At 41.0% G+C, this 27547-nt stretch overlaps 1 long non-coding RNA gene across 1 annotated transcript in view; it reads right to left on the bottom strand.

Annotated features, from left to right (window-relative positions):
• LOC140915723 (uncharacterized) overlaps positions 1–26824 on the bottom strand; it is a 31753-nt gene extending 4929 nt beyond the window's left edge. Inside the window, exons 1-2 of the long non-coding RNA XR_012160262.1 lie at positions 26764–26824; positions 3424–3500 (exon numbers count right to left, since the gene is read on the bottom strand). This is a non-coding gene — a long non-coding RNA (uncharacterized LOC140915723). The remainder of the gene's footprint in view (positions 1–3423; positions 3501–26763) is intronic.
• Between the last annotated feature and the right edge of the window lie 723 nt (positions 26825–27547).

Raw genomic sequence — 27547 nt, 5'->3', positions numbered from 1 at the left:
GAGGTTAAGAAGAACAATTTTCTCCTTCCTCCTTGTAACAACCTTTTATGTACTTGAAAACTGTTATCATATCCCCTGTATCTTCTCTTTTCCACACTAAACAAACCCATTTTTTTCAGTCTCCTCTCATAGGTCATGTTTTAATAATTTTTGTTGCTCTTCTCTGGACTTTCTCCAATTTGTCCACATCTTTCCTGAAATGTGGTGCCCAGAAATGGACACAATACTCCAGTTGAGGCCTAATCAGTGCAGAGTAGAGTGGAAGAATTACTTCTCATGTCTTGCTTACAACATTCCTACTAATACATACCAGAATGATGTTTGCTTTTTTTAGGGATGTCAAGTGACTAAAAAAATTAATCATGCAATTAATTGCACTGTTAAAGAATAATAGAATACCATTTATTTAAATATTTTTGGATGTTTTCTACATTTTCAAATATACTGATTTCACTTACAACACAGGATACAAAGTGTACAGTGCTCACTTTATATTTATTTTTTATTACAAACATTTTCACGGTAAAAAGCAAAAGATATAGTATTTTTCAATTCACCTAATACAAGTACTGTTGTGCAATCTTTTTATCATGCAAGTTGAACTTACAAATGTATAATTATGTAAAAAAAACCCAAACCCTACATTCAAAAATAAAACAATGTAAAATTTTAGATCGTGCAAGTCCATTCAGTCCTACTTCTTGTTCAGCCAATCGCTCAGACAAACAAGTTTATTCACATTTGAAGGAGATAATGCTGCACGCTTCTTGTTTATACAATGTCACCTGAAAGTGAGAACAGGCATTCTCATGGCACTGTTGTAGCTGGTGTTGCAAGATATTTATGTGTCAGATATGCTGAAGATTCATATGTCCCTTCATTCTTCAACCACCATTCCAGGGGGGACACGTCCATGCTGATGACAGGTTCTGCTCAATAACAATCCAAAGCAGCTTTCGTTTTTGGTGGTTTGGGTTCTGTAGTTTCCACATCAGAGTGTTGTCTTTTAAGACTTCTGAGAGCATGCTCCACACCTCATGACTCTCAGATCTTGGAAGGCACTTCAGATTCTTAAACCTTCGGTTGAATGCTGTAGCTATCGTTAGAAATCTCACATTGGTACCTTCTTTGTGTTTTGTCAAATCTGCAGTGAAAGTGTTCTTAAAATGAACAACATGTGCTGAGTCATCATCCGAGACTGCTATAACATGAAATATATGGCAGAATGCGGGTAAAACAGAGGAGGGGACATACAATTCTCCCATAAGGAGTTCAATCACAAATTTAATTAATGCATTTTTTTTAATGAGCATCATCAGCATGGAAGCATGAAGGGGCATACGATTATTTAGCATATCTGGCACAAAAATACCTTGCAATGCCAGCTACAAAAGTGCCTTTACTGTTCTCACTTTCTGGTGACATTGTAAATAAGAAGAGGGCTGCATTATCTCCTGTAAATGTAAACAAACTTGTTTGTCTTAGCAATTGGCTGAACAAGAAGTAGGACTGAGTGGCTCTGAAGTTTTACATTGTTTTGTTTTTGAGTGCAGTTATGTAACAAAAAAAATTCTACATTTGTAAATTGCACTTTCACGACAAAGGTTGCACTACAGTGCTTGTATGAGGTGAATTGAAAAATACAATTTATTTTGTTTATAATTTCTACAGTGCAAATATTTATAATCAAAAATAATACACACTTTGATTTCGATGACAGCACAGAATACAATATATATGAAAATGTAGAAAAATTTCAAAAATATTTAATAAATTTCAATTGGTATTCTATTGTTTAACAGTGTAATTAAAACTATGATTAATCGCGATTAATTTATTTAATCGTGATTAATTTTTTTTAGTTAGTCATGTGAGTTAACTGCAATTAATTGACAGCCCTACTTTTTTTGCAGCAGTGTTACACTGTTGACTCATATTTAGCCTGTGGCCCACTATGATCCCCAGATCTCTTTCCATCGTACTCCTTCCGAGGCAGTGATTTCCCATTTTGTATGTGTGCAACTGATTGTTCCTTCCTATGTGGAGTACTTTGCATTTGTCCTTATTGAAGTCTATCCTATTTACTTCAGACCATTTCTCTAGTTTGTCCAGATAATTTTCAATTATAATTCTATCTTCCAAAGCACTTGCAACCCCTCCCAGTTTGGTATCGTCCACAAACTTTGTAAGTGTACTCTCTATGCGATTATCTAAATCATTGATGAAGATATTGAACAGAACCCATTTCAGAATTGATCCCTGAGAGACCCCACTCGTTACGCCCTTCCAGCATGACTGTGAACCACTGATAACTACTCTCTGGGAATGGCTTTCCAACCAGTTTTGCTCCATCTAGGTTGCATTTCCCTACATTTCATACTTTTGTGTGACTCTAATTTTAAATGCTTTCACCGGATTTTAATTGCCATGCTAACTATTGTTTCAATGAAGGCACCTAGAATGGTGGGGGCCGATAGGTGCCTCAGAATTAAAATGTATCATTTTATATTCCAGTAAAACTTACTCAGTCTCCTGAGAACATAGTATCATTATTGCTATTTGCTCTCACACCTTCTGTCTCTTAGGATGTTCAACATATCTGGTAAACTTCACATCCGATGAAGTGAGCTGTAACTCACGAAAGCTTATGCTCAAATAAATTTGTTAGTCTCTAAGGTGCCACAAGTACTCCATATCTGGTAAAAGGCACTTCCTTCACATGGACTATGTGCCATCTGGCCCTGCCTGCTCATATGGCCTGTCCTCTCACTGAGAGTAAGTGCAATGTGTTCATAAAGCGTGGCTCAAGGTGAGTAGAGAACCATGGGACAGGAGCCATTGAAGGAACAGCTGTGCTGTTTGTTTTTAAAAATGCTTTGGTTAAAACCCCACAAATGAGAAACAACTCTCCTCACAATAAAACTAAATTCCCAGGTTCCCTTGTCTCCTTTCCCTGTTGGAACAGTGAACTTAACTTGATCAATCTCTTTTCTGTGATTCTTCTGGGAGTTGTAATCTCCCCACAATATTTTCCACTGAATGCATCTGATGAAGTGAGCTGTAGCTCATGAAAGCTTATGCTCAAATAAATTTGTTAGTCTCTAAGGTGCCACAAGTACTCCTTTTCTTTTTGCGAATACAGACTAACACGGCTGCTACTCTGGATCCCCTGATATGTTTCTTAATTTTTTGTCCTTGATGCAGTGATGTAAATTTTGTTATGCTCTGGGAATCCACTAGATTAGTGGGGATGGCTTTTATTTCATCTTTGAATGACAAGATAAAAGCAACTGATCAAAGCCCACTGCTCCGATCTATTACACTTATTTCTGTCTTTTTTTAAGTGAATTTCTCCTTTGGCTGCCATTATGTTTGTGGGGAAGAAGCAGATGTGGAGCATTGTATTCCATTAGACACACTCACTCATGAACCACAGAGGAGGGGCCTGGCATTGGCACTGTGTAGTCCCAGATCAAAGAAAAAGGGCTAGAAGTTCTATGCTGAAAAGAAGAAGGAAAATAATATTTTACAAACAATAATTTGCTTCCCATTTGCAATGTTTCTCAGAGTAGCTTCTTTGGCTTGCTGCTTAATGTGGGAGCTCCCTAAAGATCTTTCACTAGGACTGTTATCAAATAGCAGGACTCATGGTGATTCTTTTTTTAGTTGCTGGGTTTTTTAATACTTCAGGGAGCAGAACACAAGAATAACAATGCTGCAATATTTCAAGAAAGACATACACTTTTAGTTATTCAAATAAATAATGCATTACTATTCCAGCTGATCTGGTTTATGTTCCATAGCGCTGCCATCCCATTTGTCCTGAAATCACTAGCCCATTTCACAATGTGCCACAGGGCAAATATGTCTCCCAGGCATAATCTTCTCCCCAAGTTTAATTCTCTTCCTAGACCAAAATTACTTTTTTTACTATTAAGATAACTGGTTTTAGATATACTTTCATTTTATTATTTTAAGGCATTTCCCCAAGCTTAAGCTCTGATTCTGCAATGAGCTCCATGTCTCCTTACACCTAAGTGGAGCCCCATCAGAACTTTAGAAGGTATCTTATCTTTTGAATAGATTGGGGTTTTTTAACCTATGCCTAAATTCACAAAGAATGCTGCCAAAAACATAAATAGGGCCAGAAGTTACAATCTATATAAGTCCAGACAGGCTGCTCCTCTTAAGTCAATTGAGTCACTCTGGATTTAATGCATGGAACTAAAATAGGAGTCTGATCTATAATACCTAACAATCACATTTTTCTCTAGGGGCTTCAGGGACTAAGTTCTCCAACGTTTTCAAAATGCTATGCATAATCAGCATGTTCTATTTTAAGTTCAGTTGTCTCCCTCTCTGGTCACACTTGAGCATTGATGGGCATGCATACCTGGTTAAAATAAAAGCCAAATGGAACTTTTCCCCCCTCAAACCAACTTGCACTTGACCATTTCTTAGTTCAGTTTGAGGGTATTTTTGTCAGCTTTGAAATATTCCTATATCACTTCCCTTTGTATTTTTGCAAAGAGAGAAAATGAAAGTGCTGGAATACCTTGAGAAAGGGGAGTGTTCTATTTGTGATCTTCCCCCAAACCACAGTTGGTCCAGAAGTCTGAAGAGATTTGCAATTTCCTGACCAAAGGCTTTTACTTATCCTCCCTCTCTTTCCCCCAAAATGCAAACTGGATACTACTTCAGAAGACATGCTTTTCTCTTCTATATAGGTTCTTATACCACCTTTCACCATGGTATCTGAGTAACTTCCAGTAGTGCATTAAGTGATGTGACTAACATCTATTACATTAGGTTTGTTCCTTTTTCTCATCCTCTCCCCAGAATTGTATGTGGGTTTTGGTTTGGGGGGATTTTTCTTACATGTACATGATTGTGACTGCTTTTAGGGGAGAAAGCAAGGCCGAAAAGTATGCCTGGCACTTACGGCAGAAGGTGATGTCAAGCCAGGCCACTTTTTCCTCATCACTTGTATTCCATTAAATAGGTAAAATGAGCGTTTCTAAGTCCTTGATTCTGTAATGTTAATGGGTTTCCATGGGGATACAAGGGTTGGCTCAAGCAGAGAAAGTCGCAGAAACAGGACTGTTTGTACAGCACAATGGAGATCTGATCCCAACCACAGCCTCTGGGGTCTGCTACAATATAAATGAGCATGACATATAGGGTGAAATCCTGGCCTCCTGAAAGTCAAAGGGAGTTCTGCCATTGAATTCAATAGGGCCAGAATTTCACTCCACAGTCTTTTGTTCTATAGGATTTTCTCTCTATCTGCCTAATCTGCACCTACAGACTAGTCCTGGTCACCTCTGGAGCACAAATCTCAAATCTCATTGTCTTAAGGGTATATCCACGCAGCAGCTAGGAGGCCTGATTCCCAGTGAGGATAGACATACATGAGCTAACTCTACTTGAGCTAGCCTCTCAATATAGCAGTATGGCTATGGCAGCATAGGCAACATCTTTGGCTAACCTCCCCTATATGTACGCAGGAGGTCAGGTGAGAGGGTGCTTGGGGAGGAGGCTGCCATGCTGCCGTGGCTACGCTGCTAACTTTAGCACGCTAGCTCAAGCACGGGCTAATACATGTACTTCCCTGCAACCACACCTGCCAGCTGCTGTGTAGACGTACCCTAAAATCAAAAGAAAGGGGGTCACAGACACCTCACTTCAATGTCTTCTAAGGTGATGGTAGTTCATAGTACATTTCCAGATAGGGAATAGGTCAAAACATACCACGGATATAGCAGATGCTTCTCATCTTCTATAAAATTAGTCTTTATCACAGAGCTGCACAAGTATCAATTTACAGTAGGAACACAGAGATATAAGAAGAAACAATTAACTGTAGTACAACCCATCTCAAAAGATATTTTTATGTTGGGGAAAAATCAGATGGCACAGGACAAATAATAAAGAGTGTGTGTGTGTGTATTTTCTCACAGCTTTTCTGTCTGGCCAGTGAGAATTAGTCTGTCAATCCTTTACTCTAAGCAGTGAATAACTGGCCTCCTACCAGGTAAATAAATATGGCCTACTCATCCCTTGGTGTGATCTCAGTATTAACACCCAATGCAGTGAGTAGTTCAGAAATATTATACCTCCTCTTTATAAATGAAAACTGTACGGGTTGGCTCTCTAGCCGAGGGCAGGGGGGAGACAAAGGTGGCTTGTCTCCCCAGTCATGGGGATAGTAGGAGCCACCCAGTCCCTCACTGGTGAGGGAAGCCCTAAGGGGATGCACCAAGGCAGGGAAGGCCCGGAGGAGGGAGGGGTAATTGTGGAGTGGGAGCAGGCATCTGGGTAGATCTGCTCCTCTGGTATGGCTCATAGGGCCATTACAACAAAGGTGCAATTAAAGCAGCCACCAAACTGGTCCCCATGGCCAGCAGTCCCTGAGCAGGAAAGTGACAAGGTACTTCCTTGCCGCCCATGCACCTGTAGCAACACAGGGATGAATCTGACCCCCTGTACCTTGTAGATGGACTTGGACAACCGTCAACAAGTGCAATGCAGATATCTAAACCTTCAAATGTATCATAAATATAAAGGGAAGGGTAACAACCTTTCTGTCCACAGTGCTATAAAATCCCTCCTAGCCAGAGGCAAAACCCTTTTCACCTGTAAAGGGTTAAGAAGCTAAGGTAACCTTGCTGGCAGCTGACCCAAAATGACCAATGAGGGGATAAGATACTTTCAAATCTGGGGGGGAACAAAGGGTTTGGGCTGTCTGTGTGATGTTTTGCTGGGAACAGATCAGGAATGTAAGCCTTCCAACGCCTGTAAAGTTAGTAAGTAATCTCTCTAGAAAATGCATTAGATTTTCTTTGGTTTAATGGCTTGTAAAATAAGCTGTGCTGGAGAGAATGTATATTCTTGTTTTTGTGGCTTTTTGTAACTTAAGGTTTTGCCTAGAGGGATTTTCTATGTTTTGAATCTGATTACCCTGTAAAGTATTTTCCATCCTGATTTTACAGAGGTGATTCTTTTACTTTTTCTTTAATTAAAATTCTTCTTTTAAGAACCTGATTGCTTTTTCATTGTTCTTAAGATTCAAGGGTTTGGGTCTGTGTTCATGTATGCAAATTGGTGAGGATTTTTATCAAGCCTTCCCCAGGAAAGGGGGTGTAGGGTTTGGGGGGATATTTTGGGGGGAAGATATCTCTAGGTGGGCTCTTTCCCTGTTCTTTGTTTAACATACTTGGTGGTGGCAGCATAGGGTTCAAGGACAAGGCAAAGTTTGTACCTTGAGGAAGTTTTTAACCTAAGCTAGTAAGAATAAGCTTAGGGGTTCTTTCATGCTGGTCCCCACATCTATACCCTAGAGTTCAGAGTCGGGAAGGAACCTTGACACATGGGCAGTGCATAAAGGCAGCAGGGTTCTGAAGATAGCCCAAATACACTGATATGTTAATCAAAGGCAGCTAAAACTTGCAAGGCTTTTCCTTTCATAATCACAAAATATTATTTTATTTGGATGCTTGCCAGTCCCTCATAAATGGGGAAGGAAACCACATCTTTTTCCTTCATCTTTTTTATTTTTCCTTGTATATGTTGAAATTATTAACCTCTTTGTTTAATCCTTCACAACTTGGTATCTTTTCTCTTTCTTTACCTTCAGTGATGACTACATGTTCACTTTTAAGTAAAAAGCAATATTATTATTCCTCATTATTTTGCAGAGGCAGGAGCAAGTATCTGGAAAATCACTGTACTTTGAAAGAAGAGGTGGGGTTGGGGGATGAAAAATAGAAACACATTTTTTGAACTGCAAAATGTACGTGTCTGATGCTTATTAATATTAGCTCAACATCTTGTTAATGGTGGTTAAGATTAAGGTTTCTTCAATTAGCAAACAACAGACTTTGACTGATTGCCTCCACTTCTCATTCTTCCCATAAGGATTTTTCTTAAAAGACTAGTGGTGTGTGCAGAGCGCACTCTGGGAATTGCAAAGTGCAATTCATTTAAATCTGTTTTTTTAGGGGTGGGGGGGAAGGAGAATAAATCTGCTATCTCAGTGCCATATATCACAGAAGCCTTCTGACTAGTCATCAGTGATGTTTCATGCAGTGAAAGTTTAGAATCCATAGTATGTTAGTCCTGAGCAGCTGTCAGACTATAACCATTAGGACTACCAAGACCTCAGCATAATGCCAAATAGGATGAGGCCTTTTCATTCTGTGTGTGTTCTGGCAAGATAATAATAAAATCATGTTTGACTGCATGTTTCATTTACAAAAATAATGCTCAAATCATATTTTTTTCCTTTTCGTGTCCTTGAGCAACTAGAAGATACTGAGTTGTTTTAGTTACCAGCTAGAAAACACTGCATTGTAGCTCCCTATTATTGCAGAAATCTTAAATGAAAGCTATTTTTCGGGGGGGGGAGGCAGTTCCACAGCGCTGTTTTTCTTTGATAAGTGAACAGGATTTGACTGTATGTTGCTGAATGCCTAATCCTCACCATTATGCATTATACCCTCTGTGTTTAGGTTGGGAGGAGGGGGGGATACGCATTATATTTGAATTTGGAGTGCATGTTGTGACAGTTATTAAGAAAGCTCAGCCGTGCTGATTATCTTGAATAACTGTCATAGAGCAGAGTCTGCAGTCATCTAAATCAGAGATGCCCGCTTTTGTTTCATACTTCATCAGCCAGTGTGGCTGTGCAGAACCTATTTCAACTTGTCAGCAGGTACTTCGATGGGAAGTTATGCAACATAATCGCATTATTTCAATTTTGGAGTATAAATACATCCTCTGCTCCAGCTAGGGGTCATTCAAGTGATCTAAAATTGAAAAGCCTCCTGTGGCAGAATACAGAGACCTGACTTGTTCCCATGTACAAAAGGGGTTAACTCCAGTTTCCCTTTCCCTTCCCTTTTGCACAGGTGTTCAGGGCAGGATAGGAGAGGAAAGGCTGCTGCCAAGACAGAAAGAGGACAGTGCTTGAGGAAAAGCAGAGCTTTCTTTCTGGGCTCTGAGGGGATCCCCAGACTGGGGGAGCTTCTATTTGTTACTCTTTTTGCCTTTGTACCTAGCTTTGGTTTGTATTTACAAGGATTCTCTCCTGCTGAACAGACTTTCCTGCCTCTTGCTGTTCAGTCATAGTACCAGTTCATGGGTAATAGCAGGATGCATATAGAGACTGTGAGGAATACAAAGACCTGGAGCGGGAGAACCTGGAGAAATGGTTGGTGGTGGATTGTCTGGGTATGCCGAAAGAATGACAGGAGACATTAGATATGGGTTTAACTTTAAGGCCAGACTTTAAGATTAGATGTCTGGGACTAACCCGGTGGATAAGATGTGCAGTGAAGGTGAAACCCCTACAATTAACTGGGATGTGTGTGTGAGAGCTTTTTCCAGCCCCCCGCCCCGCAGCTCCACTGCCCTTTCTGTTCAGCCGATCCATTGCCAGGAACCCCCAATTCCAGCCAATTCTCAGGGGAGGGAAGGGAGGCCTTCCACCAGCTCCCCCCAACCCACTGGCTTTTCATCCAGGTCCCTCCAGCAATTCCCTTGCCTGGACCTTACCGACTACCAGCCCTCGTAGGAGGGGTTAAGGTGGACTATAATGATGGGTGGTGGCTCCCTGCCGTACCAATCAGAGAAGTCCCCAACTGCCCCCAGCTCGCTCAATTACCAAGCACCTCTCCTTAATTCCTTTTCCAAGCCATTTATCTGTTCTTTTGTGCCTTAATTTATGGAGTACCTGCACTGAACCGCCGCTATACACTTAAATAAAGAGTAGTGATATATGGCCTACCGCCCGTCTTGTTATGAACAGAGCCCACCTGAACCTGCTGCGAGGAAGGCGAAAAAACACAAACTGCACCTAGCCAATATGGTAGTAAGGGAAAAATTCCTTCCTAGCCCCCCTCAATGGAGCGGCTAGCATAATGCCCACAGCAGATATAGCTAATTACCCGGCATATTTCTGACCTAAATAGGGAGGGAGGGTGGGTGCTGCCTCGCCTGTTCCAAGAGAATGAGGGACGGGCCAGACCCAGGCTGACCTTTTAAACCCCTCATTCCTAGGTGGCGAGTCATCCACCACGCTGATTCCTTTCCAGCAGTTTTACATCTCTGCTCCTCCCCCGAAGCCAGAAAGCATTGCCCTCTTCACCCGGCCAGCCAGACAACCCCCCGCCACCCCTTGCTCAAAGTGCAGCGCGGTGAGTAGCCCCAACTGCTTTCATTGTTTATTCAATAGCATCAGAAATAGTAGCAGGTGCTGGTGGAGTGGATAGCACAAATAACTCTGTAGACGAGGGAGTTTCCCACCTCTTGTTTCCATATCGGGGCAGATGTACTGACCAAAATGAAAGCGGAAGATGACTGAGTTATATCTTGAATATTCTGAGCATCTAGCAAGCAGCGTACCAGTGGCCTCAAGATGAGTGAGTGTGTAAGCTCGTCCACGTGCCTGTGTATGTTGGCCAGGTTTTGAGAAGACTAATGAGGGGCAAAGAGAAATACATTGCTAGTACTTAGACAGGATGCTGTAGGGTTATTTCTCATCTCCTGACCGCTAGAAACAGTCCATCTCAAACTACGCTGTGAAAAACTATTTCAAAATGTGGTGGTCTCCAGATCTGACAGGTTAGGTGGTGCAGTTGAAGTAGACTCACTTTTCAGCTCCAGAGATGAGAGTTTGAATTAATCATGAGCCAGATGAAGTTGCTTTCCTATTACAATATGTACCAAATATAATCTTTCAAGCACATCACTAAATCCACCCTCACAGTTAAGCATGTCCTCTCAAGAATAGCAGTTTCTGCAAACTGGAAGACCAGGATTAAAATAGCAGGAGCGCAGCAAGGCCAAGATTTTCAAAAGTGACTAGAGACTTTTTTGTGGGACTCGATTTTTAAAGGGTTCTGATTTTCAGAGGGTGAGTGCTCAGCCCTTTCTGAAAATCAAGTGCCTCTCAGTTGTCTCAAGATGGAGATTATAGTCACTTGTGCATATTTTAGTGCAAATCAGACCAGATCAGTGGTACATTCTGTGTTCGGGGAAGCTTACACAGTACCACTTGCTCTGTGCCAGGCTCAAACCAATCCTATTAGTTGCGCATTTTCATGAACATTAAACTTATTTTTATTTTTTTAAAGCAGTGGTACCTACTCCATTATCTTTGTCTCCATTCATTTAATAAATTAACAGTGATTATTTAACATATATAGAGCACTTTGAAAATGTAAAGCAGTATATAACTGCAGAGTACTAGTAGTGGCTATCTGATCTGAAATTTTAATGTGCTATGCTGTACCATAGTGCACCATTTATGACATCTGATTATCATGTCAGTTTACATCCAGGATGGAAGAAAATGGTTGAATGCCAAGAGACAGATTTTAATAGATTCACCATCTGCATCATTTGGTACAGCATTAGGTGATTTCCTGTCTCGATGTGTCAAGCAAGTTATTACTCTTAAAGCGATGCAGATCCTCCAAGGCTTTGTATGACTAAAATGCCAGTGATTTGCTCATTCCTTGATATCTGATCGACAAATTAATACAGCCTCCATAACTCCTGGAGATAGAGATGAAATGAAATACCCAACCTGCACAGATAGACTCTGCAAGGTACAGATCTCCAACAGATGTCTGGCACCCTAAGAAATTAGGCAAAAGTTGACAGGCTGAAGTCAAAGAAGTATCTGATCAACATTAATTAGTGGTGCTTAAAGAGAAAACACACAGAAATGTGAAAAGAGAGGGATCATATTTGGATAAATAAACACAAACAAATAATTTGTGTTGACTAGTATGTCTCTCAAATCCATCCCTGTACACCTGTTAAACTATGCTCATTTTCAGTGGTTGTAACAGTCATGATGGGTGAGGTCCTCAGGCTGCCTTATAGGCAGCAGTGCTAACTGGAATCTCTGCAGTACTGCATGCTGCAGACGCCCCACCCCCTAGCATTCCCACATGCCAGGGCTTGTGAAGGGTTCCTCAGAAAACATCATTATGGGTATCTTCCCCAGTACTATCCATCCATCAATGCATCCATAGATGGTTTGTAATAATTTGTCCTATGCAAGAGCAGCACTAGCTTGTCAGAAGAGGGAGTACAAATGATAAAGAAATGTTCTTTCCAAAACTGTCCTGACCTCACCGCTAAAGTATTTTACGTAAAGTAACTAAAGCACAGTCCTGTTGGGTTGTGCTTCAGGGAAAATTACCACACCAGTAGTGAAAATGCATTTTGGAGGGTTGTGGCGGTTCAATGACAAGACAGCACAGAGCTTTTAGCAAGCAAGCAAGCTGGTCTGCTAACGGGCTTCTGCCTGTCAGCTTTCCACCTTCCCCTTTATTCTTTCTCTCCCCCCGCGCATTACATTCTCCAACAGATAAAAGGAATACACTGGCTTTGTTTAACATTCTTATTTACCAGTTTCTATCTACCGCATTCCTTGCTCTTGGGCCTTGAGCCCAGTCCTGGGAGGCTTCCCACGGTTCATGTCATCTGGGCGAGATTCCAAGGTTGATGCCCTTGAAAGGAGCTGTGTGTGCACAGGTCCAGCACAACACTCCGGGTGTGCCCTGAATGTTGCCAAGCACATAAACCTTGTATGAATCCTACAGAGGGTTAAGAGAATATGATAAGCAATGGAAAGTAAACAAAATATACCAATACGGTATATAAAGAATTTGGCAGTATTGATATAAATAATTTTGTTCAAAAATATTATTTAGGAGAGAGAAGAAGGTAACTGAAGTGGACTGGATTGTCTTCCAAAAGCCAAATTCTCTTAAACTCTCAGAACAATATTTTATATGAGTAGCATGTAACATGGCAGCCTGTTTAAAATCACTGTGATCCTTGTGCTTTCTACCAAAATCTACTTTGGTGGGAGAAAGCAGCATTTTGTGTCACTTTACATTCAAATGCTAGAATTCCATAGCCCATGAACAGCTGTCATGCTGGGACTGCATTTTGCAGCTTTCTTTTTGGCTTGCTGTCAGATGTCAAGTAGACAGATCCTTAGACGTGTTTTCACTCATTAAACAGCCTGATTGTGTATTTAAATTCAACCAGATTTTTCTCAGCTGTTTCATTACTATGAACCCCTCTAATGCAGCAGGACAGACCAGCTCTATCCAGACAATGATTACCCAGTGCAATTTTATTCCTGAAAAAGGATATTTCCAAGTAGCTCAAGTCCAGTCTAGAAGGACTGAAAGGATTACAGTTTGGATCCCGTAGCTCTGGAAAAAGCTATGTGCAAAAAATTTCATATGATTAATGCCTATGAATAATCTCTTCCTTTGATGCTAATAGAGAACAATAAAAACATGACTCATTCCTTCACAAAGACATTATAGAATTGCATATTTCTACATTAGTGTCAGCTGAAGGAATGCAAACCAAAAGTTGAGAAATTGATAAGTAAAATTGACTTTACAGACCTTGCCTAGTGATAAGCACTGATATCCAAATAATGATTGAGATTAGGGTTTATTCAATATGCTAATAAGGCAAAGAATCAAACCTTATAGTTAACTCCTTCCTATGCACAGTCTGTGCCTTCATAATATAAAGGATCAAATTATGTTCAAGCTACACCTGTGTGGTTTCCCCAGAATCACTGGGAGTTTTGTGTGCTCTACATCTGTATTGAATTGACCCAATGTCCTCCATTCCTCGATTTTAGTCTCTTGATAATTAAATCAGTTGACCAAAATCCAGTTTCACTGTCACTGGTTCCTTCACAGACTCTGACCTAATCAAGGACGATGCCAAATTTCAAGTAAATAGATTTAGCAGTTCCCCATATTTAAGACTCCAAGAAGCACCCTCCCTGCTTTATTTCCACAGTGCCCAAAAGTAAACCTTATTATGCAGTGCTTACTGTCATTTACTAGGATAGACAGGTCAGTGGAGCAGAGGGGATTTAGCATGGACATGGCTAAAATTTCTTCTCATTATACTGATGACTGTCATTCAATTTCATTGTTACATATTCTTTTCACTTTCATTTTGACTCCTCTGGCCCAGTTCTGAAGCGAATGGGTAGTGAGTAACCCAGGAGGTCAGAAAGGATATTAAAAAGAAGTGACGTGGTTTTGCCAACTATGCTGATTGTATTGTTGGTCAACTGCTCCTGTTTCTGTGCTGTTTAATCTGGTACTAAAGGGGAAACTTGAGAGAAAAGCTGCTATAAGCTCAAATACAGTAATATTACTGGACACAATAGGGGTTGTAACTTATAATTATATTTTATTTTATTATATATTTGTATCGCAGTAGCGCATCAGAGCCCCAGTCCTGGACCAGGACCTCAGTGTGCTAGGGGCTGAATAAACACAGAACAAAAAGTTGGTCCTTGCTCCAAAGCAATTATAATCTGAATATAAAACAAGAGACAACAAGTGGATAGAGACATACAGAGCATATGTGTGTTTTCTGCATCCAGAATAAAGGTGCTGGCACTTCTCAAGTGAATGGTTTTTAAACACAGTGCTAAACTGGTTTCCTTGGCCAGTGTAGACAGAGCTAGAGACACCATTGGTATCAAACTGAGAGAATCACTTAAATGTTGTCAATTTGTTTGATCCTCGACTATCACAGTCTGTATTGTTTGTGTACCCTCCATGGCTTTTCTAAAAAATGAGAACTTAAGATTTGTACTCAAATTTTTGGTCAGGTTACTACATTTTATTTGCAGATTCATGTTACTTACTCATTAACGCTGTTTTTCAGATATTGTATCTGCTGCTTATTTCTCCATAAATTATGTACTCAGTGTTTTAGCTGTGTTGGTCCCAAGATATTAGAGAGACAAGGTAGCCATGTCCAATAAAAGATTGGCCCCAGTTTGTCTTTGCATAAATTATAACATGCTTAGAAACTTTAGTAGTGTTTACACTAGGCATCCCTAAGATTTCCAACTCTTACTACTACTTGTGCAGCTCTGTCAGTATTAACGTAGACTGGCCACCAGCAATTTAACTATTGGGTTATCTAACCCTGCATTACAGTACAGGTACTAGAAATCAGGCTACGCTAGAGCTGCACCAGGGCTAGATTGATGGTGGAAGAATTGCTCACATGTCTCCCTGCAAACAGGGCCCCATGGCTACACATCTGTTATGAAGTGAAACACCCCCATTTCCATTGTTATGCCTGGGTTACTGCTTAGGATACTGTGATAGCCGTCCCATGTATGCTGAGCAGCAGCATGATAATACTGCTTGCTCTGTGCACTATATCAGGTGCTTCTTTTCTTAATACCAGGAGCACACTTTCTTGTGACACTATCAACATGCCAAGGCTTTTAATGCCACAATTTGGAAACTGCTTGTTTTCAACAGATTAGAGGGTTGTATGTGGAGTTTCTTGGGGCAGATCGGTTGGAAGTTTTGTTTCTAGCACTTGATGAAATGTGAGGCTCTATGTGGCATTTACAAGCATTAATGAACTAAATCCTCCCAACAGCCCTGTGGAATAAGAAACATATTGTCCCCACTTTACAGATGAGGAAACCAAAGCACAGAGAAATTTAAGAGTTAGATTCACAATGGGATTAAGGTACCTAGCCATCCCACCCTCTGTCACTCTTTCTTCTGCATTTAATCTCTGATCATTTAGGTGGCTCCTCACTCAGCTTGCTGCCTTTTGTAGATCACATTTAGGCACCTCATGCACTGTATAGCCGAACTTGGGGCTGAAGGTTGCTCTAACAGGCAGGGCACCTCCAAGTTAGGTGATACAATCCTGAGTCTGTCCCCTTTGTGAATCTAGCCTGAGGGTATGTCTGCACTGCAGCTGGACACATGCTAGTTTTGCTGGAGGCAGCATGCTAAAAAGTCTTGTGAACACTGAGGCACAGGCTAGCCACCCAAGTACAGACCCCAGGGGCTGAAGCTGGGAGTGCAGCTGCTGAGCTGAAGGCCTGAGCCCCAGTGCCCCCTGTGGGGCAGAATTCCAGAGCCCATGGGCAGAGTTGGGGGGCACAGGAAGCATTGCCCCCCAAATTGAAGTGCCTAGAGTGGGGCAGTCCTGGGGGCAGCTCCACACCCACCCACACACACCTCCAGCTCTCCCCACACACACCCCGAGGGCCTGTCCCCTGGTCAGATCGGAGACTGGAAGCTGGAGCCAGGCAGTGTGGGGCAGCTGCTGCTCTGGTTGGTGATATGGAGCTGGGGAGCAGTGGCATTCTCCTGTCTCCTGCTGCTGTTGCTCATGTCTGGGGTTATGGCTTCTCCTCAGCTCTCAGCCCCCTTTAACTGCTCACAGAGCCGGTAAGAGCCACCCAGGAAAGGGGACTTTGCCTCGAGACCAGCAGAGCTCTCATGAATCAGCGATTGCAGGGGGTCCCTCCTGGCACACAGCCCCTAGCTACCCCTCTCCCAGCACCTTGAGCAACCCCCTGCCCACACACAGCCCCTAGCTGCTTCCTGCCTGCACCCTGAGCAGTTTCAAACTTTTTGAGCTGAACCCCCTCCTTTGAGCTATAATTTTTGGTTGCACACCCCACCCCAACAAACTGCTGAGGTGAATCAGGGGGTGGAGGTGGCACTCCTTTCCCCGGGCCCTGTTGTGTGGAGCTGGACCAAGCCCTCCCACGGGCCCTACCCCCCTCAAAATAGAAGTCAAACTACACCTATGCCTGAGGGCCTTGCCCAGCAGCCAGAGCCCCGAGTCCACCCTCCCCTCCCTTCACTGGGCCCTCGAGTTTTTATAGCATGTTGGGGTGCCGGGGAGCTCAGGAGGAAAAAGTTTGAGAAAAGAACCCATGCTTTAAGCCACAAGCTCATCCTCCTCCACACCACATGACTGAGATTGCTTCTTCCAAAAATAGAAACCTCTGAATCTAATAGTGGAAGAATAAGCAATGGCATCTATTTCATAATCAGTTCTCATATACGGTGATTAAAAAAAAATACTAACTTCTCATGCAGGATGCTAATTATGCCTCAAACTTTAGCTTGGATGACTGGTTGCTGAATATATTACAATGTGTCAAAGTGCTTTTGGCAGGGTTTCTTCACTCAGTGATCGTGGCTAGGGGGGAAAAAAAGCCAGCACAAATTTTATAAAGCAGCAGTTAGATGTGGTTCTGTACAGGCCTAAAAGCCTCCGTTGGGAGTCCTTCATATTCTACAAGTGATTTTTATCATTACCACAGCCTAGTCATATCATGATGTGCTGTGTTGTGCGGTACTTTTCTTACATTAGTGACTGGTTTTTGCTATGCAAAAAAGAAAAGTGGAAAAATGTAATTGTATAACAGACTCTATTTGCCACTGTTTGAAATCCTATCAATCAGTGTATTTGCAATAATAATGAATGATGTCTATATCATGCTGTTATGCAAGGTAAAAGACTAATGGAGAAGTCACTGATATGTGATTATGGCCTCATAGGAATTTTAAAAACATGTCACTATAATTAAATCAAGTTTGGTGAAGCAGGGAATGTTTAGAGAGCTGTAAGTTAAGGTGAGTAATTTGCTAGCTTCACATGTGCCTACTAATTACTATGGTGGTGTTCAGACCAGCAGTCCCAGCCCTTCTGGAAAAGTCCTATGGAATGTTTAATAAGTAATATTTTGTTCTCTCTGAAGTGACCATCTCTCAACATGGAAGAGACTTTAATTTAAACATCACATTATGCAAAGTATTTTTTGTTGTAAGTACAGGAAACATGAAAGAGCCCACAAGTAAAACCAAAAAGGTTTTATGAGCCACTGCTGTACTTCGTTTTGAAGAAAAACACTGATTAGGGCAGTTATTTATTTATCTTACTTGAATGAAATATTATTGCATCTTACTCATATACACATATGGCTAATTTTGATCAGAATATTCATGTGTGTTTGCAGAATTGGATGCCTTAAATAGTAAACTGTTTTTGGTGAAGGTTGTGTCTTATCAACCATACTTTAGGTCTGATTAAATAACTAATCCATATGACTGTGGAATAATCTCCCAAAGGAAGGGAAACCCACTCTTGGGCATTTATGTATTAGCTTTTGTCCAGTCAAAGTATAACTATCATTAAGATCCATCCTACACTGACAATGAGATGTAGCAGATGATCTCAATAGTCTTTTCCATGGCTAATTTCTGTAATAGCAAAAAGAAAGAGGTCAGAGTTTAAAAAACAAACAAACAAACAAAAACCTTCCGTCAGAACTGAGCCCTAAACTGTGAGCACTGTTTCCATTTTGCAGTCAAGTGAATGCAGAAGGAGGTGAACTCAGAAGTCCAAGGGTAGAAGGAATACCTCTCCTCTTTGGAAATATGTCTGTTTATATCATATGACCTAAGACAAGAAATAAATGGAGGGAGAAAAATGCAACTTGCTGAAACAACTGAAATGTAAACTTCCAGCCTCCCTGGCTTGTATGCATTCCATACCCAACATAATGCTCCCTTTGAGACCATTGGCATGATTTAAAACTTGTACTGTGTTTCAACATGAGTAATAGATTAAATATTATCTCCACTTGTCAGGAAGAGGTTAGAAATGACAAGAGGAGACTGAAAAGGGGTGTTTTTATTCTTCTCAGGTTGACAGAGTTGAAACCAAACTGCATGTTGAAATAGACTATCAAATGAAGAAGTCCAGAAAAGCTTTTTGTACTTAGTGTAAATACAAGGATATTGAAAATTGCTGGAATCAATGTGAGGCTATGAAATACTGAAAGCCAACTAGTTGCTGTTGGAGTGGTGACATCATAAAGAAAATTCCTTTAAAACATCCTTATATTATCAGTCCACTGTAAGTGGTTACACCTCGGTGCTATATTTGAATATATTGAGCAGAGTATTGAATCTGTTTGTGAATTTGCAACTAGCATTTTGTAAGCAGTTGTTTAGGTTGAATCTATTGCTGTTTAGTGGTGACTATGTTTTTCTTCTCTCTCTGCAATACAAGAGTCGGTCAGCTATTGTGGCTCCAAGTGTGGCTGTGTTTCTAAGCAGGGATTTGTGCTGTATCCGCCACACACAACAACCTCCAATGGGTGTTCTCAGCTCTAATCCAGTTCTAACACCTTTGTTTCCATTATGTCTCCCTGGAAGTGCCAGACACTAACTCTTATCATTGTGACAACCTAGCCCACTGGTCAGTGTGTTAGGATCACCCTCTGTGCCTGATCTGCAGAGTCAGGGTCTTGGATCAGGTCTTTACAGAGGAAAGTAGATGGCCTAGTTAGAAGATTCTCTCCCGTCCACCTTTGACATCTGACTCATATCCAGCATGAGTTGTACCACACCTAGGAAGGTGCTGTGAATTTCAATAAGAAGTTAAAGAGAGGCACCTCTGAGCGTAAAGACATGTCCTGCAAAAAGAATGTATCTTTTTTTTTAAAACTGTGTGTATTATAGCTACTGCCTTAGTCCTTTTATTTTAAAATACCTGGGAACAGTGAAATTGAGTTTTTTGTTTTGTTTTTAAACAACAATACTGGTTCCTTAGCTCAAGCTGTTGCTACAAGATCATGGTTTAGCTCTAGAGGTTCAGATCCTGGCATATTGGCCAAGATGGCTGTTTCATCAGCAAAGAGTGAAGTTCCATGTCTAAGCATCTGTCTACTCCGAGATCACCTTCCTGGAGCACTTGCTCCCGCAGGTGGTGATCCCAAGTACTGCAGACCATTCTGTCCTGAATCAGGGAGTCTGTCTGACTCCAATTCCATTGATCATGATACAATGGCAGCCATCACAACAGCACTATGTTCAAGATTTTTAAGGGGAATATTTCAGGAATTATACTACTGTGGTATGACCCAGAATCATCGTCCTACCAGTGCTCCAAACATCTGCCAATCAAATATCACTGTAACGCTAGTACATCATTAGCTAGTGTCATAAAGATTAAACTGAAAGACTTTACAGTTTCCAGTGCCTTCATGTTTTGCTGAATGTTTTTGAGCTTCAATCATAAAAACATATATGGTCAAATCACACTTCATTCTACAAGGATTTTGCTTTGAGGAGGACTGGAATGTGTGGCCCTTAGCTTGCTGCCAATGACTAAAACAAACAAAAAAAAATAATCCCAGCCCTGATACACCAACCATTCATATAATTCATACACAAACAGAAGGAAAAGCAATCACCAGGCAAAACAGTGCTGGGCTGTGGGGATGAGTGGGATAGAAATGTGCCTGCATTACCACACTGTATGGAAGAATGCTAGCGTGTTCTGGCTCCATGCCTTAAGTGATGGGGCATTGTTTTGAGGGCTGCTGTTCTGATACAGGGTATAAAAGTTAAATAGCTCCAATAGAAATCCCAGAGAAGACAAAGTGTTTAAAAGAGGGGAACAGGAACACTGTTGAATGAATTTTGCTTCGGGATTAGTTTCCCCCATCTGGTCTGTTATTCTACAAGCATTTTTCTTATATTACAGCACTGTGATTTCTTTTTTAAATCATATAACAGACTGTCTGATTAATAAATTGCAATCAATTCCAATGCCTAATTATCTCCTTAGGAAGTCTGAAAAGCAAGTAATGAATGAAGCATGCTTTCCTCTCAGCATGAGAGGAGACAGCTAGAGCAGCTTGGTAACAGTCAAATTCCTTAAATAAAGGGGAGTAAAGTAGCAAAGTCCTAAATAACAAATGTACAGCCTGATCTTTTGGTTTTTCTCCTGTTTAAATCATGTACAGCAGGTAGATTGATAGTGTACTGCTTATGTCTGGATAATTGAAACACTGGTTCAGACATCAATGTTTTTAAAATTCTGTCAAAATCCAAGTAAGAAATTTATTTCTGTGCAATGTTTGAGAGAAAAAGCAAGAAATAAGTGCTAGTGGTCTCACTGGAAGGCTGACGTGTGCTGTGTGCAGACTGTATTTCAGAGTACTATAGAATTCAGCATCTCAGGGAAACTAAATCCACTTTCAGAATTTTTAAATTCACACAACAGATGAGGATTTGCTTTTGTTTTTAACAGATCTGGTCAAAGTATAAAATTTCAGGGGAATTTTTTGGAAATTCTAAATAAGTCAATTTCATGCCAAGTTTGTTTGGGGATTTTTTTTTTTTTGTCAAAAAATTGGGGCTTTTAATGTCAAAAATTGATTTTTCAATCAAAAGTTCAGAAACTTCAACTGCTCTAATTTTTAAATGGACTATAATGCAGTGTCTGTAAAAAGTAAAATAAATAAGAGGAGGTTTGGCAAATGAAAGATTGGGAGGTAAGTAGTAGAGATAAGGGAGGGAAAGAGACTCGGGTATTACTTTAGATGGGTTTCTCTTCTCATTTCTTTTCTGGCACCTGAATGTGGTATTTCTGGGTCAGTAGGCACAAGCCTTAGAATAGAGATGAGACCTGTAAATATTACCAAGCAGAGGGATGGGGGAGGGAGAGAGTATAAAAGAATTTTAAAAATCCAGACTGCCTTGGAATACTAAATAATGAGAATAGTTTGCATGTTCTACAATGCGTAGATTTCAAGGTGCTTTCCAAGAGTGTGAAGGCATTGTTATCCCACTTTCCAGATGGAGTAACTGAAGCACAGAATGTCTGAGTGACAGTGTGAGTGACACAGTGAGTCAGAGGCAGTCAGGAATAGAACACGTCTATTGTCTTCCAACCCTGTGGTTGCTCCTCTAGACCATAAACCATTTATTTAAAATATTTTGATTTAATCTTGGAGATTATTTTTATTTAATCATCCCCCCCTCCCCCAAAATCCCTATCGGGTTGCTTGTTGCAAAGCAGGCTTGCAGTCTAAAAACAGTGTCTCATTTCATGTGTGCAATACTAAACAAATGTTCTTCATTAGCCATCAAGACCTTGCCTGAGATTACCCACATCTCCTGTTAGTTGCAGATTTATTCCATTAGGTATTAAAGGAGATTCTGTCAGGTAGGAACACAATTTAGGCTTTGTAACAAAGAAGCGTTTACAAATTCTAATTTGGCCTCACTCCCTGCTCCCACTCCCAAATCTGGTCCCAGAAGAACTTTGTTTGCTTCCAGGTCTACACTGAGGGATGGTTAGAAGAGTGGGTAGATGGAGGGAAGGAGTGGATGGGCAGGTGTGGGGCCAACACACATCAGTCCTGTTTCCGTCCTGCAAACCTTAGCTGGAAAAAGGAAGAGAAGTCCCAGTTGGAGTTACCTTTTCCGTGTAGTACCCTCACTTCCACCCACAAGAATTTCAGTGGCTGCCAATGCCTATAGGTAGTTGAGAGTTTCTGTTAGCTCAAATCCAATGGAGCTGTATTGAGAGAGAGAGAGAGGCCTCAATGCATATAGGTCTGGAATCCCACTGGTCCCCTGGAATCTCCTTTCTCCACCGAGGAGGAGGGAAGAGCCTATTATTATTGATTTTTATTACCACAGTGCTTAGGGGCCCCAACTGCCCACGGTCCAGGACCCCATTGTGCTACGAGCTGTACAAACAGAACAAAAAGACAGCCTTGCCCCAAATAGTTTCTTCCCTCTTTCCAGTGGGATGATGTGGGAGAATCCTCACAAGGGATTCCTTGCAAAGATCCCCCCCCAAAAAACAATCCCTAACTACAGCATGTAACAGATGGGGACTACCTGGCCTATGGAATTGTTCATAGGATGGCATGAAATTGCCATAGAAAAGATAGCATTTTTGCTTCAGTTCTCTGTCTCCTCCACCCTTTCTGCCTGTGTTGAGATGTGCAAGGTTGCATGAGAGCTGCTCACCATTCCATTGCAATGATGGAAGACAATAAAATGTGCAAACTTTTTAAATTTTTATTTGTGACCATAAGGATTTAAAGTGTGGGCTTTCTTGCATACTCAGCCAAGAACATGTGCTATGAGCATGTTATCCTTCCCTGAAGCAGTGTGTCTGGATATAAGGCCGGTTCAAGAGAGGGCTACATATCGTGACCCACACTTTCATTTCAGGCTGGTAATCTTCCCACTTTTGACATTCCAGTGAACCTCGCCTGTAGTATCAGTGCTTCAGAAACATTCTTGCAGATGCTTCTAGTGCAATGCTAATCCTTCAGATAAGCCATACACAATGGGGTGAAGGCTTCAGGTGCCTGGATACCTCAGGGAGAAGAATGGAATAAAGACCTTAATAGATAGCTTAATAGGTCATCCGAAATAGCATTCGCAATCTTACTCTTGTGCACAGGAGACCCAATGTAGTTCCAGCTGAACTGGGAGGAGGTGGAAGCAATAAAAATGCTGGCTGAGCCCCTGGATGAGGTAGAAAACGTAGAAAAGTACAGCCTTTTATTTAAAAAAAAAATCCAAGCCGGCAAACCAACCTAAGTTCCAAACCATCTTAGATTTTAAAGGAGAAAAAGATGCTAATTGTTATGTATCCTGAGCAGATGGAGCACATACATTGCTTTTGTTGTTTCCCAGGCACAGCCAAAAGTGAAACAAAACCAACCAAACAAAAAAACCCACACAGCCACAGAGAGTGGGCTAATAACATGAGATAAACGTTTTCCTTACAATTCCCTGAGCACTATATCAATATCTGTCAGACTATGAATTATCTGTCAACATTTGAAAAGTTTTCACTTTTTGGTAAACAGTTCCTTCTCTGTCATTTTTCATATGCTCTCAGAATGACCACTTAAATTTTCCAGTCATTCATCAGTAGGTGTGCCATGTGTCCTTTACTGAAAGCTCAGAAACTTATTGTGTAGCAAAAAGAGGTTTGTGTGAGGCTAAGATTTCTCTCCCTTGCCACTTACTGTGTTATCTTGTCTGACCAGCGTAATGCTCTTTTTGATAAGCTTCCCATTTAGGAGACACAAAGGATGCTGGAAATCTATATATATATTTGCTGATCTTGCTGCTTCCCGTCCCTCCGTCCCGTCCCCCGCCCCCGCAATGGTTTCATTTGAAAGGTCCCCCCGCATTTTGATCCATAAGCTCAGAAATCCAAATATTCCAGCAAAAAGAATAGATGGCAGCTGGGTTCAGAGCCATCAAATTCTTCTGTTGTCCCACCAATACTATTCTCTAGGCAAGGTCAAGCTGCTTCTGCCTGACTGTAAGGACAAAACAGTACTTGCCAATTTCATCTGACAAAGTACAGAACAAATGAACTATAGGTGGACATAAACTGTGTCTGAATTTCCCCTATAGTGAGGGGTGGGGGTTATGATCTTTGTTTTTTGTACAGCCCCTGTCAAGATTCCTTCCCCACTCTGAACTCTAGGGTACAGATGTGGGGACCTGCATGAAAGACTCCCTAAGCTTATTCTTACCACCTTAGGTTAAAAACTTTCTCAAGGTACAAACTTTGCCTTGTCCTTGAACCCTATGTTGCCACCACCAAGCATGTTAAACAAAGAACAGGGAAAGAGCCCACTTGGAGATATCTTCCCCCAAAATATCCCCCCAAGCCCTACACCCCCTTTCCTGGGGAAGGCTTGATAAAAATCCTCACCAATTTGTACAAGTGAACACAGACTCAAACCCTTTGATATTAAGAACAATGAAAAAACAATCAGGTTCTTAAAAGAAGAATTTTAATTAAAGAAAAGTTAAAAGAATCACCTCTGTAAAATCAGGATGGTAAATACCTTACAGGGTAATCAGATTCAAAACATAGAGAATCCCTCTACGCAAAACCTTAAGTTACAAAAAGACACAAAAACAGGAATATACATTCCATTCAGCACAGCTTATTTACCAGCCATTTAAACAAAAGGAAATCTAGCACATTTCTAGCTAGATTACTTACTAACAAGTTCTAATACTCCATTCCTGATCTGTTCCCGGCAAAAGCATCACACAGACAGACAGACCCTTTGTTCCTGCCCCCCCTCCAGCTTTGAAAGTACCTTGTCTCCTCATTGGTGATTTTGGTCAGGTGCCAGCGAGGGCATCCTAGCTTCTTAGCTCTTTACAGGTGAAAGGGTTTTGCCTCTGGCCAGGAGAGATTTTATAGCACTGTGGACAGAAAGGTGTTTACCCTTCCCTTATATTTATGACAGCCCCATAATAAAGTAAACCAAAGATGCCTTTCTGGAATATGCTGGGAAGTGATAACCCATGTACTAGTCTTGCCACGGTTTAATTTTTTGGGGGGGTACCCCCCATCCACTTAGCCCCACTTTGGTGTATTATCCCAGGAAACAAAACTGACACCTGCAGGTTGCAGCTTTAGAAACATGCACCTCACTGCTTTAATTTGTTCCCCACAATGCATCAAGGATGACTGACTTCTGAAAGGACAGAGTATCAGTTTCCAAATCCAGTTTAAAAAAAAAGGTTCCCTGGTTTTCAGAACTCTTCAAAACCTTCCTCACCCAATCAATTTCCTACCAAGCTCATTCCCTCTGCCTTTAAATATCCATTTTACTTGTCTAGCCTCCTATCCATCTCCTTCATCTCTGTTCTACCAAGTACCTTTCCTCCCATGACTATCACACTTTCCCCCAGTCTCCATCCCTCTTCGCTGACCTTCTGTTTAACCTTTTCCTGCCTGATCATATTGCTTTCTCTCTTTCTTCTCCCTACCAGCTCAATGACTCTTCCTACCGTTCCTCCCTTTTGGTTGCATTCTTCCTTGCAGCCCAGCCATTCACTCCACCCCATTTCCCAATCCATCACCCTCTACCACTCCCTTCCTTCACCCTGAGAGAGTGTGGAGATTATTTTTTTTGGGGGGGCAGGTTGGGGAGTTAGTGGGGATGGAGGAAAGGGACTGAGCCTAATAGTTTTTTTCAATCCTTGATGTTGGGTTATGAGGCAGGACAAAACTAACGTGGATATCTGTTCACCAGGAGTACCCGTGTGAGGAGTACCAAGTAATATAACACAGAGAACAGGGAAATGATTTCTAGTCTTATAGAGCTGAACTGGAATTGTCCTAAGGATACAGGGCTCAAAGGCTCTGTATCTCACTATCTACTGTCTGAGAAGTCTGTTAAAATCTAATCATGCCCAGATGCTACCCACCCCAAAGCATTTTTCCCATACTGACAATGTAAAAGGTTGTTTAGCAAGATATAGTCCTGAGCAAAGTCTCTCTCCTAGTGATCCTCTCCACTCCTGATTTTGTTTAACTGTTCTACAGCAGTAAGGAAGCCTTTGCAACACTGCACATCTAATGACAAGTAAGAAATAGCACTGGGTAGGGTGAAAGCAGACTGGTGATAAATATGCAGGGGCAACAACACCTGTCCCTTTGGCAGACAGACAATTTGCTATCTCCAGTTCAATCTCCTGCCAGGTTTCCTGTTGTCATCATCCCAGTTGACAATTTCTTAGGAGCACTGCTTTACCTGAGTTCACACCCCTCTTGAGTACAGGATCAAGGAGGCCATATGTATCGTATCTTTAAATACAGCCTTTCCATAAACCATCTGTAGGGAAAATGTTGCTTGGACAATCTGATTATTTGGTTTTGATAGTTTAAAAGTTTATCTCATGTTCTCTAATTGATTTCTTTTCCCTTGAGTTTGTTAACTTTTTACTGAATTTCCTTCACTCTTATTTTATGGCAGAACTTAATTTTATTTCTTTCAACTCTTCCTACATTCATCCGACATGTCTCTGTTTTTGTCCATCTTATTTCACTTTCAAAGGCTAAGTGGTCTACTCCTTTATAGTTGTTAAACTGGATATAGATTTTATACATAAAATTAGATTATTATAGAAAGTTAGATTATATATAGATTAGCAGTAGAATAAGATTATAATTTAATACAATTTTTATAGATTAGTTAATTACAGGAGGCCTCTGTCAAGGTCAGTCTAATTAAAGAGATGCTGTCAAAGTTATTAGGCCAAAAAATTGTCCTACCTTGAGTGGCTCCATCTGGAATGTATTTACCCTCTGGAGTCCCACAGAGAGCTTTTTTTTCCTATTAAACAAATGTTCCTTGTTAAATGAAAAACAAACAAGACATGCATCCTCCTGTCACACAACAAACACAACAGCCCAGTGCTGTATGCTGCCCTAGATCTTGTCATAAAAGCAATATCAAGAAGTGGCAAGCCTCAAGAGAAACCAGGTGACGTTTTTGAACACAAGGACTGAAAACAAGGTGGAATTTTATGTTGCGAGGAGATATACATGTGTATGAATAAAATTACGTATATTTCTTGTCAATCCTAAGAAATGGGAAATGTCAGTTCTTGGTTTCCATGCACACATTTTATAGTGCCTGTTTTTATTTGTGACTGGACTGGGGTGTTTTCTGTGTTTTCCCTAGGGGTTTCCCTGACATTCCTGTACTCAAATGGTTTCTATAAATCAGCCTATTTTGCCCATGGCAACGGAAAACCGCAACAAGCTGCAACTGTATATTGCACTCTGCAATGTTCTCCACACTGATGCACTCAGAGCTGCAGAGGAGACCTGCAAGTGACCTTAGGGGGCACTTAAACATTAAAGCACTTTTACCCTGGAAAAAATGACCATATAAAAAGGGCATCATTTTACAAAGAAGATCTTTTTCAGGTGTGTTAGATTCAGAACTGTTTATGTTGGAGACACAAGTTGTTTATCGCTTTGTTCTCCTGAAAACACTGTCGAGCTAATCCAGTTTTGATGGAGAAAGCCAGATACTTTTTCTTCTTAGGCA

Source organism: Lepidochelys kempii, chromosome 8 (assembly GCF_965140285.1).
Source record: "Lepidochelys kempii isolate rLepKem1 chromosome 8, rLepKem1.hap1, whole genome shotgun sequence".
In the NCBI taxonomy this organism is placed as follows: Eukaryota; Metazoa; Chordata; order Testudines; family Cheloniidae; genus Lepidochelys; species Lepidochelys kempii.
This window is presented reverse-complemented; position numbering and strand designations above follow the sequence as displayed.